The sequence below is a fragment of the Sciurus vulgaris genome (genome assembly GCF_902686455.1).
Source record: "Sciurus vulgaris genome assembly, chromosome: 4".
Classification (NCBI taxonomy): domain Eukaryota; kingdom Metazoa; phylum Chordata; class Mammalia; order Rodentia; family Sciuridae; genus Sciurus; species Sciurus vulgaris.
In genome coordinates this window covers 118,777,560-118,791,660 of record NC_136464.1, presented here as the reverse complement: position 1 = coordinate 118,791,660, position 14,101 = coordinate 118,777,560, and the positions used below count along the sequence as shown (strand labels likewise).

The 14,101-nt window shown below is 40.7% G+C and overlaps 1 long non-coding RNA gene across 1 annotated transcript; it reads left to right on the top strand.

The window, feature by feature from the left end:
• The first annotated feature begins 404 nt into the window (after nucleotides 1-404).
• On the top strand, nucleotides 405-13,814 carry LOC306660584. Its single transcript, XR_013763685.1, has 3 exons — nucleotides 405-829; nucleotides 8,901-8,977; nucleotides 12,458-13,814. It is a non-coding gene; the product is annotated as an uncharacterized lncRNA (long non-coding RNA).
• Nucleotides 13,815-14,101: the final 287 nt, after the last annotated feature.

The window sequence follows — 14,101 nt, the reverse complement described above, 5'->3', positions numbered from 1 at the left end:
AACAACTCTCTTTTCATGGTTAAGAGCTATTCCGCCTGGGTTGGAATTGGACTGGATCCATTACTAGCTGTGTGACCATGGAAAGCAACGTGGCCTGTCTGTGTCTGTCCCGTCATCCCCTGTGAGGAATTATAATGAGTACTTAGAATATCACCTGGCAACAGAGCAGCGTTGAGAAAGAGCTGTAGCTATGCTATAATCTGTTCTGGGCTTTCACAGCCCTGAACATAAACATAAAGAAGGTGTTATATTGGCACCACTGGATTTTGAGCATCTAACACAAATATTTGTTGAATAACTGTTCTTTCCTTTGTTTGGAATGCACTTTTACTCTTTCTTGTCACCCTTCCCCACGTGGCCAGCAATGCAGGCTGTTTATTCCAACCTCAGCACCGATTCTGTTCCAAAGCCTCCTGTGGCCCTGCTGTTCTTTCTTTTTTCTTTTGCTTTTCTCTTTTTCTTTTTTTCTTTTTGGTACTGGGGATTGAACCCAGGGGTGCTTAACCACTGAGTTGCATCCCCAGTCCTTTTTATGTTTTATTTAGAGCCAGGGTCTCGCTGAGTTGTTTAGGGCCTCACTAAGTTCCTGAGGCTGGCTTTGAACTTGTGATCCTCCTGCCTCGGCCTCCCAAGTTGCTGGGATTACAGGTGTGCACCACCACGCAGACTCTGCTGTTATCCCTGAAGCAGAGATCCCCCTGGCTCTGAGGAGCCTCTAACTCCCACTCCATTGGGACTGCCATTGTCTCATTAGAGACCAGCTCTGTGTGCCCTGCAGGTTTGGGGCCAAACTCCCAGTGGATCTCGGTGCTTTTGTGAGGATCAACTGGTAAGTTCTCGGTAATGTCCCTCCATAGAAAGTCAATCTGAAGTTCCTCAAGAAAAGTGAAAGAGTTAAGATTTTGTGACATAATACCAGCAGTTAGTAAGGACTTAGAACTCAGTGATAACAGGGCTTTGGAGCACAGGAGAATGGAATTGTGTTCAAAAACCTTTCAGTGATAAGTTGACTGTCAATAAGGTCAGGGAAATTTAAGAGGGATGTACTTTACTCAAGGCAAATTGTCCTGGAAACAGGTAGGGTAAGCTGCTTTTTCTTTCTTTCTTTCTTTCTTTTTTTTTTTTCTCTCTTTTTGGCTTAGAAATTTAAAAAATCATTTTACTGGTTGAGCACATACCTGTAATTCCAATAACTTGGGAGACTGAGGCAGGAGAATTGCAAGTTCAAAGCCAGCCTCAGCAACTTGGCGAGACCCTGCCTCTAAATAAAAAATAAAAAAGGGCTGGGGATGTTGTGCAGTGTTTAAGTGCCTCTGGTTTCAATCCCTGGTACAAAAAAAAATGGTTTTAATAGTGCATTATACATAATAATGGGGTTCATTTTGACATAATCATACATGCTTGTAGTATAATTTGTTCCATTTCAATCTCCAGTATTTCGACTTAGGGTAAGCTTCTTAAAGGCCTTTCCTTTTAAATATCTCGTGATATCTTGTATCTAGTTGTTACACAATAAATGTTTAGCAAATGCTTGGTGGCTGAGCACAAACACACACCAGAGAAGACAAGAGCAAGGAAGAAGCATCTAGTCTAATTCCTTCATGATGAATGAAAATGATTCTCAGAAGGGCCTAAGAATGTAAGGTAAAAATTTTCATGTTTGGGGGATATTATTAAAAAATTACCTAAGATTGCTGTAGACCATGAGATTATGTTTAAAGCTCAGTTACAAAGTTCAATGGCAGAGAAAAAGTCAGTTTCTGGGTTTTCTTCACAAATGGAGAATGGAATGGTGTCCAAGGGATGGCTTCCTTTGAACTTTTGTACTGTTCTGGAATGAGCAGCCAGTCTTGGATCCCAGCAGGCAGTTCAGCTCACTCTTTCCCAGCTGGGGTAAATTCCCAGCATCCTCTGGGGAAGTCCAAAATTGCTGGATGATTCTGGGCTCCTGAGATTGCTGGGGCATGAGCCCTTCTGGTCACAGGGCAATTTTGAAGTGATTTACTTCCATTTCTGTTTTTGCTCACCAGCGCACAATGAGGTTCAAAGCGTATTCTTAAGTGAGGCCAAAATGATTTAGAATTCTGGCATAGAATGTACGAATTTAGAAAAAAGAACACATCAACCAACCAACAACATTTTTGACCCTGATACACCGAAGGAAGAGTAAGATAATACAGGGTACTTACATATCAGTAATATGAATTTATGTTTCATAACTGAGTCACTCAGAAAAAATATGTTTCTGAGGAAAACTTTTTTTTTTAGAAATTAAAAATAATTCAATACAGAAAATGTAGCTCACATAGGAACCAACTTTTCAGCATTGAACCTTGGTCTTCATTTTTTTCTACTCCCTTCATAGAGAAAAGGACAGTTTATTGGAGCTTTGCTTGACTTCAGATTTTCAGTGTGAACAATGTTTATATCATCAAGGCCAATGAAGTATCCATGGTCGTTCATCCATTTGTGTGAGGGACATGTGTTGAAAGGTGGCCGGTGTGGAGGGGAAAGAGAATTAGGGGGTTGCTATTGTCTTTTGGGTCTAGCAGGCAACTTCAGGCAAGAGGTAGAGAACTTTCTTGAAAGGTGAGATCAGTCTAATCACAAAAGATTACCCCAAGATTTAAAAACAGTTTTCATGAAAAGAGACTGAGAATTTGAAACCTGAGAGAGCTTTCCCAGCAGGACAACCAGGAGGCCATATTGAGCTTCATTTACTTTTGAATACTTTAAATGGGAATTTGGATTTTCCTCAGAGGTTTTCACCTGATTGACAAAGCCCTTGTGGTGTTCTCCCAAGCTGCAGAAACAAGAAAAGTTAATTGGGCAAGATAATGGAGTCAATTTTGTTAATTCTTTAAGTATCATGGTTTCTTTTCTTTTCCAGTCAGTTTGGGGGTTAATGATAAAAAGCAAGAAAAGTCAGATTTAGAGACTAGAGTCTTTCCAAGTGCTTTAAGTACTCTTATGTGAAGAAGACTGGTCAGCGTACTGAAACTAGCAAGACTGAATTGAGGGCCTTGATTGATTATTGAAAATGTATATATTTTCTTACAGATTTCTCATTTTAAAAAAAGAAAAATTAAGTTTTGCATGGTATATAAAAAGTATGTCCTACTTCTGAGCACATGGAATTATGTGACAAATTATCAGTTGTCACTTGTGGAATTTTGATCACCTGATTAAATAGAAAGTGGACATACCTTTCATTTTCTGTAGATAGACAGTCCTATTTGTATGTATTAACAGGAGATATTAGAAGGGAAGTCCAAATTGTAGTGGGAAAAATCTACAAATCTAGGAAAAAGAAAAAAATCACATTTTTGACCCTGATATACCAAAGGAAGATTGAAAGAATAACTATGTGACTTGTAGTAGGTATCAAAACCCCAGTCCTGCCCTTTCTCTCTCTGAGTGTTGTCTTCTGCCATAGGGTGGCACGGCAAGGAAGCCCTCACCAAAAGTGACCCCTTGACCTTGGAGAAGTAAATGCATTTCTTTATAAACAAACAAACCCCCCTCTAAACCTTTATCTTTATTGACTTTACAGAAATACTTGCCCAAAGGCCCAATGATATAAGAACAAAGGTATTTGTTTCCATGTGGTTTATAATAGTAAAAAATTGCAATACCCAATCACCCATAAATAACTAATAAGATGCATATTTGTGTCTATATTAAAGGTAGATTCTCAGTATACATATTAAATACTTACAATAGATTATTAATTCATTCAAAAGGTTATATTGGGTGTAAACTGCAAACTAGTTAAAGGATGCTGGGGATAGAGGATTCTAGGGGTGCTGGGCTTGGTGGCAGGAGCCTGCAATTCCAGCTACTTAGGAGGCTGAGACAGGAGAATCCTTTTAGGCAGGCTGGGCAAGGTAGTGAGATCCTGTCTCTTTAAAAAAATAGACACTAGAGAAAGGACTTCCAATGTGATGGTTTTCTTGGGACTAAAGACTAAAGCATGGAGAAAGAGAGGGGGGACAAGTAAGATAATTTCAAATAGTTATGCTATCAGAAAATTAAACCAGGTGATATGGTAATAGAGAGTGATTTAGTCAAGGAAGACCCAGGATGTGGAACATGACCTGGACCTAAATGGTAAGGAGGCCTGGTGAGCTGGGGACTCAAGTTCTAGAGCACATGAAAGGGTTCTCAGGTGATGTGTTTATTGTGCTCACAGATGGAGAATGCCCTGTAATTCCAGCAATTCAGGAGACTGGGGCAGGAGGATTGCCAGTTCGAGACTAGCCTCAGCAACTTAGCAAGACCCTGTCTCAAAATAAAAAATAAAAAAGGGCTGGGATGAAGCTTAGTGGTAAAGCACTCTGGATTCAATCTCTAAAGTACCAAATAAATAAATTAATTAAACAAAAAAAAATTACAAGAAGAGATTCACATGACTGGTAATACCTGAAGTTGGCAGTGCTCAGGTGATGGATCATGGAGGACCTTGTGGGCCACGGTGAGGAGGTCAGAGGGATTCTGCATGCAGTAAGATAGGAGCTGTTAGATCCAAGCACAGCAGCAACATGAGCTGATAAGTGATAGAAAAAGATGAGACTGGCAGTGTGCTGTGAGGGAGAGAAAGGAGGCAGGGAGAGCTGTCAGGTCCAAATGTAAGTGTGTGATTGAAAGATGGCAGACTTGGGCCGTGACTCAGGCTGTGGCCACGGCAGACGGTGGACTTCTCTGGACTTTTCCTTCAGAGGTGAATTGTGTAAACCCGAAGCTGCAAGTCTCTTGACTTGGAACCTCATCTGGGTTCTTAGAAACTCTAAAGTGTCATTTTCCTCTACTCAATATGTTAATGAATGATGTTTGCTTTATCTCTTTTCAGAGCCATTGTTAAGGTTAAATAAGATAAAAACAGTGAAAGCATTCGAGAACTGTGAACACTTTATGCAAATATAGTGATTCCTCAGTATCCCTCAGACACCAAAATCTGACAGCTTGTCTCTTGTGCAGTATTTGCACATAACCTATGCATATCCTACTGTGTACTTTACAATATGTTTAGTTTACTTGTAATACCTAATACAATGCAAATACGATTAACAAGTCATTAATACTATATTGTTTAGGGAAGAGTGACAAGAAAAAGGAAAAAAATCCTGTGTATGTTTGGTACAGATGTATCTTACCCCAAACATTCCCCCCACCTTTGGTACCAGGGATTGAACCCAGGGATACTTAATCACTAAGCCACATCCCCAGACATTTTTATTATTTATTTATTTATTTATTTATTTATTTATTTATTTTTGAGACAGGGTCTTACTAAGTTGCTTAGGGCCTTGCTAAGTTGCTGAGGCTGACTTTGAGCTTGTGATCCTCAGCTAAGTTGCTGAGGATGCCTTTGAACTTGCCATCCTCCTGCCTCAGCCTCCTGAGTCACTGGTATTACAGCCATGCCCCACTATGCCCGGCCTAACTCTCAGTTTCTTAATTGAGAAGTGAGAAATGGCTAGAACTTCCAAGGAATGTTAATTCATTCCCTTCACAGTTTGAGAACCGTGCCATCAAGGAAGGAAGGAGAATTTCTGTCTTAGGCAAAATTGTTGTGATCAAAAACATGTGGTATGAAAAAATGGGCATTAAACAGAGACATTCTGTTAATTCCCTTTGTATATTTTTTGATTGCCTTCAATCAGTAGATATTGAAGAACATTCAGTTCATATTTTGCAACCAGTATAGAGAAAGATCTGAAGTATTTCCCTTTTTTCCCATTTTTTTTGATGTGGAACATAATGGAGAAGAATACTTTTATGTGAAGGGTCTGATGAAAAGAACCAGAGAAGAGAACTGTAGGCTCAATAATGATTTATTAATCTGGAGGCCACATACCACAGTATAGCTATTTCTTCTGTAGAAGACTAATTGACGTCAGTGACTTCCAATGTTCATACTGATTGCCTTGGAGTTCAGTCTTATCTTGGTTTCATCAGACCACTCACCACCTCCTCTACCTTCAAACAATGGCCCCACTAAGCCAGTTCTGAGCATGCCCCAGGCTTACTTTCTTAGGGGAAAACTAAGCATTACCTCACTTCCTGAAAATGTGTCCAACAGAAACAGAACACCTCTCTATGAGAAGGAGGCAGCAGATTAACATGTACCAATGTGGCATGTGATTTCCTCAATTCAAGGAGCACAGAATATTTGCAGTAAGGGCTAAATGTGTACCTGGTTAGTTGGGGAAAGTGTTTTTGCTTTCCTATGTATTTTTAGCAAGTGAGAAATAGTGATCTTCCATAAAGAACAGATGTGTGGTTTGCACAAAATTAACATGATTTGGTCTTCGCTAGGCAAGATAGAAGTAGCGATGCACCATTTCGACTAAAAATATTTTAAAGAACATTAACAAATCAGGCGAGAAGAATGTTCTTTTCGAGCAAAAATATTGATTCATTAAAAAAAGTTGTTGAAATAGAATTGTTCATAAGTTATTATTGCTGTTCTCATAAAAATATTTTCTGTTTAAATTCATAACAAACATTCTAAGGAAGAGAGATGTCTTTTCTATGTTCCATTTAACAATATGATAACTTTGTTTTCAAAATTTCATTTTATTCCAGCTGAAAGATATATGATCTTGTTATATAAAACAACTGCTTCATCTCTACAGAGGTTTATTATTGGAATATATGATTATAAGATTCTTCAGAGGGTGTAAGGCATAACCTTTGCCTAGTTCATGGTATGCAACTGAGAGCTCATCTTCAGGAGGATTATGTACAAATTACTTCCATAGTTACAAACACAGTTTGAATGCTAAACCATTTGCAGCCTTTGATTGAAACGTGATCATTTGTATTGTTTTGTACTGAGCCTACTAAATACCATGACAGTCTATCCTAATTGCATATATTAAAGAAAGAAATGGGGAAAAAGTAGACTATTGGGTAAAATTTTGAGTGTGTGCTTTCAAAAGGGAAAGTGTCACTGAGATACAGATGCTAAACTTGAGTGTGTGACCTTGAGGAGGTCATATGACCTATGATCTTGTGGAGGTGTTCCCCAGACTTCACATCTTGTGCTTCTGACCTAAGATCTGCTGAGTTAGGTCTCTGAGATGCTCTTCTCTGTCTAGAACTCCTTACCCCACTTTTCTTCCACTTTATTATTTTTTTTTTTAAATGTGTGTACCGGATTTTGAACTCAGGGACACTTGACAACTGAGCCACATCCCCAGCCCCGTTTTGTATTTTATTTAGAGACAGGGACTCACTGAGTTGCTTAGCACCTCCCTTTTGCTGAGGTTGGCTTTGGATTCAGGATCCTCCTGTGTCAGCCTCCTGAGCCACTGGGGTTACTGGCTTGTTGCACGGTGCCTAGATCCTCTGCTTTATTTTGTGAAAAAAAATCCTAGTAATAGTTTGGATCTTGTCATATAAGTCCCTTCCTCTGAGAACTCCCTGAACACTGTATCCCTCGAGCCCTGCTGTCTGGACTCTGCTCCTGATTCTCAACTGTCATTGCCACTCCAGCTTCTTCCCTGGTATTATCTACATGAAACTGATTACTATTAGTATTCTCCAGACAACAAAAAGAATTTGGCTTCCATGCTAGCATTCTATACCCATCTCTAGGAGAGAACAGGGAAGCCATAGACAATTGAATGGATAGATTTTTATTTATTATATATTTTTAATTTTTTTTTTAGTTGTGGATGGACCTTTATTTTTATTTCTTTATTTAAATGTGGTGCTGAAAATCGAACCCAGTGCCTCACACATGCTAGGCAAGTGCTCTACCACTGAGCCACAACCCCAGCCCAGATCTTATTTTGCATAGGATTAATCATGGTCCCATTATCACCAGGCCATTTAGGTATAGTTCAATACTTTCTTGTTTCATTGGAAGATAGTTTAAAGAAGAAGAAAATACCCTTGTGGTTTCTTGAGAAATGAACTTTTGCTTAGTGGATGTATTTAACAAAGATTCTAGTTGTGAGCACCCACTTTATTTATTTAATAAAGATTCTAAGTTCCCACCTTAAAAGTTCAAAGAATGAACTTGGCTTTGGGAAGGAAGGGATTCAGGAGTTCACAGGCAATTATAAGTCCATCTTTTTGTTCCTCTTTTATCACTGTTGTCTTCTGCCTTGACTTCATTTTCAGGCAAAATCTCCCCGAGGGGGACAAAGTTAGCTACAGGCAGCTTACTTTGTGTAACAAAGAGAGAGTACTTTTCTTCTGCAAACTCTACTAGCAGCTGTGGGAGGTCCTGACAGGCTTCAGGTTGCAGACCCAAGCCAGGGTGCAGTTAGTAGCTCCCCCGTAGTGTGAAATTTTGGTGCAGCTCCCTCTGTGGTGTGCTCACTCCGTGTCAGTAAAGTGAGATTTCCACAATAGAGTCAGCTGCCAGAAAAAAATGGGGTTAAGAGAATATGTGGTAGACAGGCAAAAGTCTTTGCTCTGCGGTTCTAGCCAAGCAAATACTGCATTTTCTAGAAAGCTGTAACATTTGGTTTGGATCAGGCACCTTGATTTTACTGGATCTCTATGATCTGGTATTTCCAGTGATATATGGAAAATGCCAGAGTTATTCAATAACAACTCCTCCTCCTTGTCCTCATGGTTGCTCTCCCCCCTCACCCCCAGTACTGGGGATTGAACTCAAAGGCACTGAACCACTGAGCCACATTCCCAGTCCTTTTTTGTATTTTATGTATAGACAGGGTCTCCCTGAGTTGCTTAGGACTTTGCTAAGTTGCTGAGGTTGGCTTTGAACTTGTGATCCTCCTGCCTCAGTCCCTACTTTGATTACAGGTGTGAACCACCAAGCTCAGCTCCTCCTTGTTCTTCTGTACTAGGGATGAAACCCAGGGGTGTTCTCCACCACTGAACTACATCCTCAGCACTTTTTATTTATTATTTTGAGACAGGCTCTCCTTAAGTTGTCCAGACTGGCCTTGAACTTGTGATCCTCCTGCCTCAGCCTACTGAGTCACTGGAATTACAGGTGTGTGACATTATGCCAACCTACCTTTACTTCTTTCATGTACTGGCTCTTTCTGTTTTGGTGGGGAGCATACCAGGGATTGAACTCAGGGGCATTGGACCACTGAGTCACATTCCCAGCCCTATTTTGTATCTTATTTAGAAACAAGGTCTCTCACTGAGTTGCTTAGTGCCTTGCTTTTGCTGGGGCTGGCTTTGAACTCGAGAGTCTCCTGTCTCAGTCTTCTGAGCTGTTGGAATTACAGATGTTATTCTATAAAATATGTAAACCAAGGTTTAGAGACACAGTTATGAACAGGACACACCACAGTCCCTGTCCTGATAGAACTAATATTCTATTATGTTTGGGGTAGGGTAAGGGAGGTAGGAAAAAAACAAGCAAAAAGCAAAATTCGTTAATGAAAAATGGTAAAAAATGTCATGAGGGAAAACCTTGGGGGTAACCATCACCTCCGCCATCTTTGTTCTCCATCTTCTTTAGTGAATTCTACTCTACTCTTCCTATTTAAAATCCCAGAGTGCTTCAGCCTGCTCCTCTTATTTCCCTTTCTTCCTTTTTCTCCTAGCTCCTCTGACCTTGACTCTACAATTTACTTATCATTTAAACATTAATTTGCATATTTATCATTTGCCACTGTCTGTCCGCTAGAATTTAAACCCTAACAAAGGCAGAGACTTTTTTTTAGCTGTTTTATTCACCCACGTATCTTGCAGTGGTTCGTGCATGGCAGATGCTTATTAGTTTTTAAATGAGTGAATGAGACAGAGGACAGTGGGGGGCGACAGGGGTGGACTCCAGACCTGGAGGACAGAGCTGGTCCCCTCCAGGACGTGAGATTGAGACAGGGCAGCGAGCAATGAGCCTTGAGATGATATGAGAGCAGAACGCTTTCCTCAAAGAAGGCTGCAGATAAAAGGGAAAGGACTTGGAGAATTCCAGAGGTGAGGCAAAGACTGGTGTATTTCAGTTTAGTGAGCAGAGGGGTGAGTGGCAAAATTGGAGAGAGATGTTGGCCCCATCATCTGAGTCCTGTAGCTTGTGGTGAGTTTGGATTTTTATCCTTTTTGAAATTTATTTATTTTTATTTTGTACTGGGAATTGAAGCCAAGGGTGTTTTTTCATTGAGCTACATACTCAGTCCTTTTTTTTTTTTTTTTTTTGAAATTTTGAGATAGGATCTTGCTAAATTGCTGAGGCTGGTCTCAAACTTGTGATCCTCCTACTTCAGCCACGTAATTCACTGGGATTAGAGGTCTGTACCACTGTACCTGGTTGGATTTTTATTCTGAATGAAAAGCAATTGGATGATTCTGAAACGAGGAAGCACATGATCTGAATTAGGGTTTTTTTTTAAATTTATTTTTATTGTACACAAATACACAAATGGGATACATACTGTTTCTCTGTTTGTACATGAAGTAAAGGCATACCATTTGTGTAGTCATACATTTACACAGGATAGTAGTGTTTGATTCAGTTATTTTTTGGAATAAGGTTTTTATCAAGTATTTTCTTGACTGGGTCCAGAGTTATTTCTCTAGTGCAAGTCACCTTCAGCTCCTCACCTGTATTGCATTTAATGCTTTTTCCCCTCCTCAACCTCTGCTGTCTCTCTGCCATCCTTCCCCCCAGCAGTGCTGTGCTCAATTCCAAAGCCATTCTTCTGCTGACACCTGCAATGGCTTCCCACTATCCCCAGGACAAAGACCCAAGCCTTCTCAAGGCCTGCAAGGAAGGCCCTGCGGTCCGCCCTACTGGCTCCTCCAGAGCCGCTTACCCTGGGGTGAGCAGAAGCGGGTTGGGTCCTCCTGCTCGGGGACCCGGCAGGCTCCTGCCCCTCACACCTGCTCCCCACCTCCGCTAGCTTCCATCTTGTTTTGACCTCACTTCTTCAAGGGAGGTTTCCTTGCCAGCCCTCAAACCAGTACTGCACTTACACACGCTTAGAGTGCTTTGTACTTTTCTTCAACAACTCTGTGGAGGCACTTGGATATTTATCTTTTTTAAAATGTTGCCTCCTTTTATTTTATTTTTATTTTTTTGGCCATGCTGGAGATGGCACCAGGGCTCTGCACGAGCGAGGCCAGCACTGTCCCACTGAGGCCCGCACCACCCACCCCAGGTCCCATGATTATTTTTGAAGGTCTCCCAACACTATAATCCTCATGAGGGCCACACTCTGTCTGTCTGCTTCTCATCCAGCACAGAACCTGATTGTCGATGTTTAATACATATTGACTGATAAAAAATTAAATAGAATAGCTTAAGCAAAACTCGGATTTGCCTTTTAGTTAATTTATTATTCATGGACCTTTTATGGTCACAGCCATTCAATCTTGTTTTTCTTCCCCTTTCCTTTAGCATCTGTGTTTTCCATTTGGCCTTGCTCTTACTTCTTCAGTCTAGTCGGGCAGTCTTTCTTCACCTTGTTTTCCCACAATGATAATGTGACATCCTATGTTAGGACCAGAGGTGACCAAAGGTGACAGTGCTATGCTTACCTCTTCCTCTCTGTTTGGGGAGCAGCAGTCTTCCTGCAAAGAGTGGTCTGGTGAAGTCACTCACTGGGGCTGTGACTCATGACTCCTCTTCCAGAATAGATGAGTGGCTTCACAATAGCAGAAGTGTCTCCTTCTGGAATTCCAGGTGTCCAATAAATGACTTCCAGGTGGCTGCAGTCAAGGAGAAACTGGACAGTAGGAAGACACCATGTGACCGCAGTGCCACTCTTTTGGATAGTTCAGGGAGAGGCCAATGTCATTAGTGTGAGACACTCTGTAATGAAAAATCCAGGCAGGGGACAGTTAGTGCCTGGTCCGTGGTGAGGCTGAGGGTAAAGTCATTTTAATAGAAGAGAAAGAATTCCTCATGGACACTTGGATGGAAGGGGCTGGGCTTTGGCTTCAGCAGCTATGGTGAACAGGCATTGGGGCACTCACTGGCCTTGTGTCCTTGGACCTGAAAGTTCCCCTAGAAAGAGTCATTGTTAGTCATTTGTTGAAGTGAAAGAATTGACTCCTCAAAATGGGACCAAGACTGTGGAGAGAGGAGGCAGTTCCTTCAGCAGGGCTGAGAGGACTCTTAGGGGCACATAGACTGGGAAGCAAGATGGCAGCCTCGTGTGTCTTCAGGAACTAATTCCCAGAGGCCCAGCAGTGGGCTGTAGGACCTGGTTTCCCACTGCCACCCAGCATGGAATCCATCAGACAGGTCACGTGCGTCTCCCTTAACCACAGAGCCTGGCTGCCAATGAAACCTGTGTGGCAAAGAGGACCAGCCCTGGCTTCTCACAAAGGGCTTTTCAACAAAGCCATAAACTGGGTGAATCATAGGCCTCTCAGCTTCTGTTCTCCTGGGTAATTTTAATCCTCTTGTTTGTTTCAGAGCTGATCTCATCATCTTGATCTATTCGTCCAACTCAACCCAAACGCCTTCCAAATATCAAGTTCATTTTTGTTAATAGTTAATATTTCATTTCAGGTTTCTATATCGGATGTACACATGTTGCCAACAACAATGACCAGGCTGAGTATTTGAGCCACAGAAGCATCTTGGGTTCCCTGGAGAGCGCTGGGTGATCCTTCTGTCTTGGTGGCTTCTTCAGTATAAGAGAAGATTTGAATAGAAACTTTGGCTATGGGCAGGTGATCATAGGAAAAAACCCTTAACATGAATATTTACTCATTTTTTTTAAATTTTAAATTTAAAAATGTTTTAAATTAAAATTTTTATTTGTTCTTTTTAGACATACATGAGAGTAGAATGCATTTTGACATATCATACATACATGGAGTCTAACTTCCCATTTTTGTGGTTGTACATAATGTGGAGTTACGTTGGCCGTGTATTCATACATGAACACAGGAAAGTTATCTCCGATTTGAAAAAATGTTTTAACTAAAGTGTTTTGACTGTAGGATCTGAAAAGCTGAAGAAATGATGGCTAAGAGGAATTCACTGCTTCAGAGAAAAAAAACAGGATAGATCTGTTATCCACAAAAGGCTCTGGTCTACTTGTTATTAATCCATCTATTTCCTACTTATTTACTTATAGCCATGTGGTGAGTAGAGGATATTTCAAAATATCTTTAACATAAGTGACATTTATTGAGCCAGAAATTTCCCATGCCTTCTCTCTGTATTTGAGCACATGTTTACAGCTTGGTTTGTGAAGTGGAACATTTCCCCTGTGTTATTTGATATGGCCACAGCGGACAAAAACGTGAAATTTTGTGTTTTATTGCAGTAGAGTACTAAGGAGGATGAGTCATGTTCCTTATTTGGAGAACAGGAAGTGGTCTAGGATTGAGATCCAAAAAAAATCAAATTTGTTTGATGTTACCAGTAGTGACCTGCTTGATGTGGCTTCTTCACAGGCAACCGAACTAAGAGTTGTGACATCCGAAAGTAGTAGGAGAGTTTGAGGAATGTTAGTCAGAACCTGTTACCTGAAATTTCAGCCTCTGAAGTCACTGTTCCCAGGGAGATTAACTGGCCTTCTAGAGTCTCTGCAATTACTATTATCTGGAGTAGATAGAGAAAAAGGTCTCTGAAGACCAAGAATTAATTGACAGCACTTTGAGGATCTTTTTTGAGCCATTCAGATCTTTTTGCTTGATGGCTTAGCCTCTTCAACTTCTGGGAAGCTGTTTTACTTTTTCTATTCCTTGAGTGGATGAGAAAAACGAAATTTATGGGACTGATGTCTGTATCAGGAGTATCTGGCTTTTTAAAGGATGTTTAAGTCCTTGTCTAAGTTTTGGAAACTATATTTTTCATAACCCTCCTAAATGATTCTTGGGCATCCTAAAAGTTGGGGACTACTGGTGTCTAGCATAGGAACCAATAACTGCAGACATAACAAAAACTTTTGTTGATACTGTTGTTTTTAATTTTAATGAAAACAGAAATAGGTCATTTAAGATGGCTTTGCTGCTTGTTCTTGCATTAGAATCACCTGGAAGTTTTGTTCAAATACAGGTTGCTGGGCCTCCCACCTGGAGTTTCTGAGTCAGTAGGTTTGGGGTGAGCTCTGAGGTTGACATTCTTTATCATTTCCCATATGTTTTAGTCTGCTAGGAGTGCCATAACAATTATCACAGACCAGGTGGCTTAAACAACAGA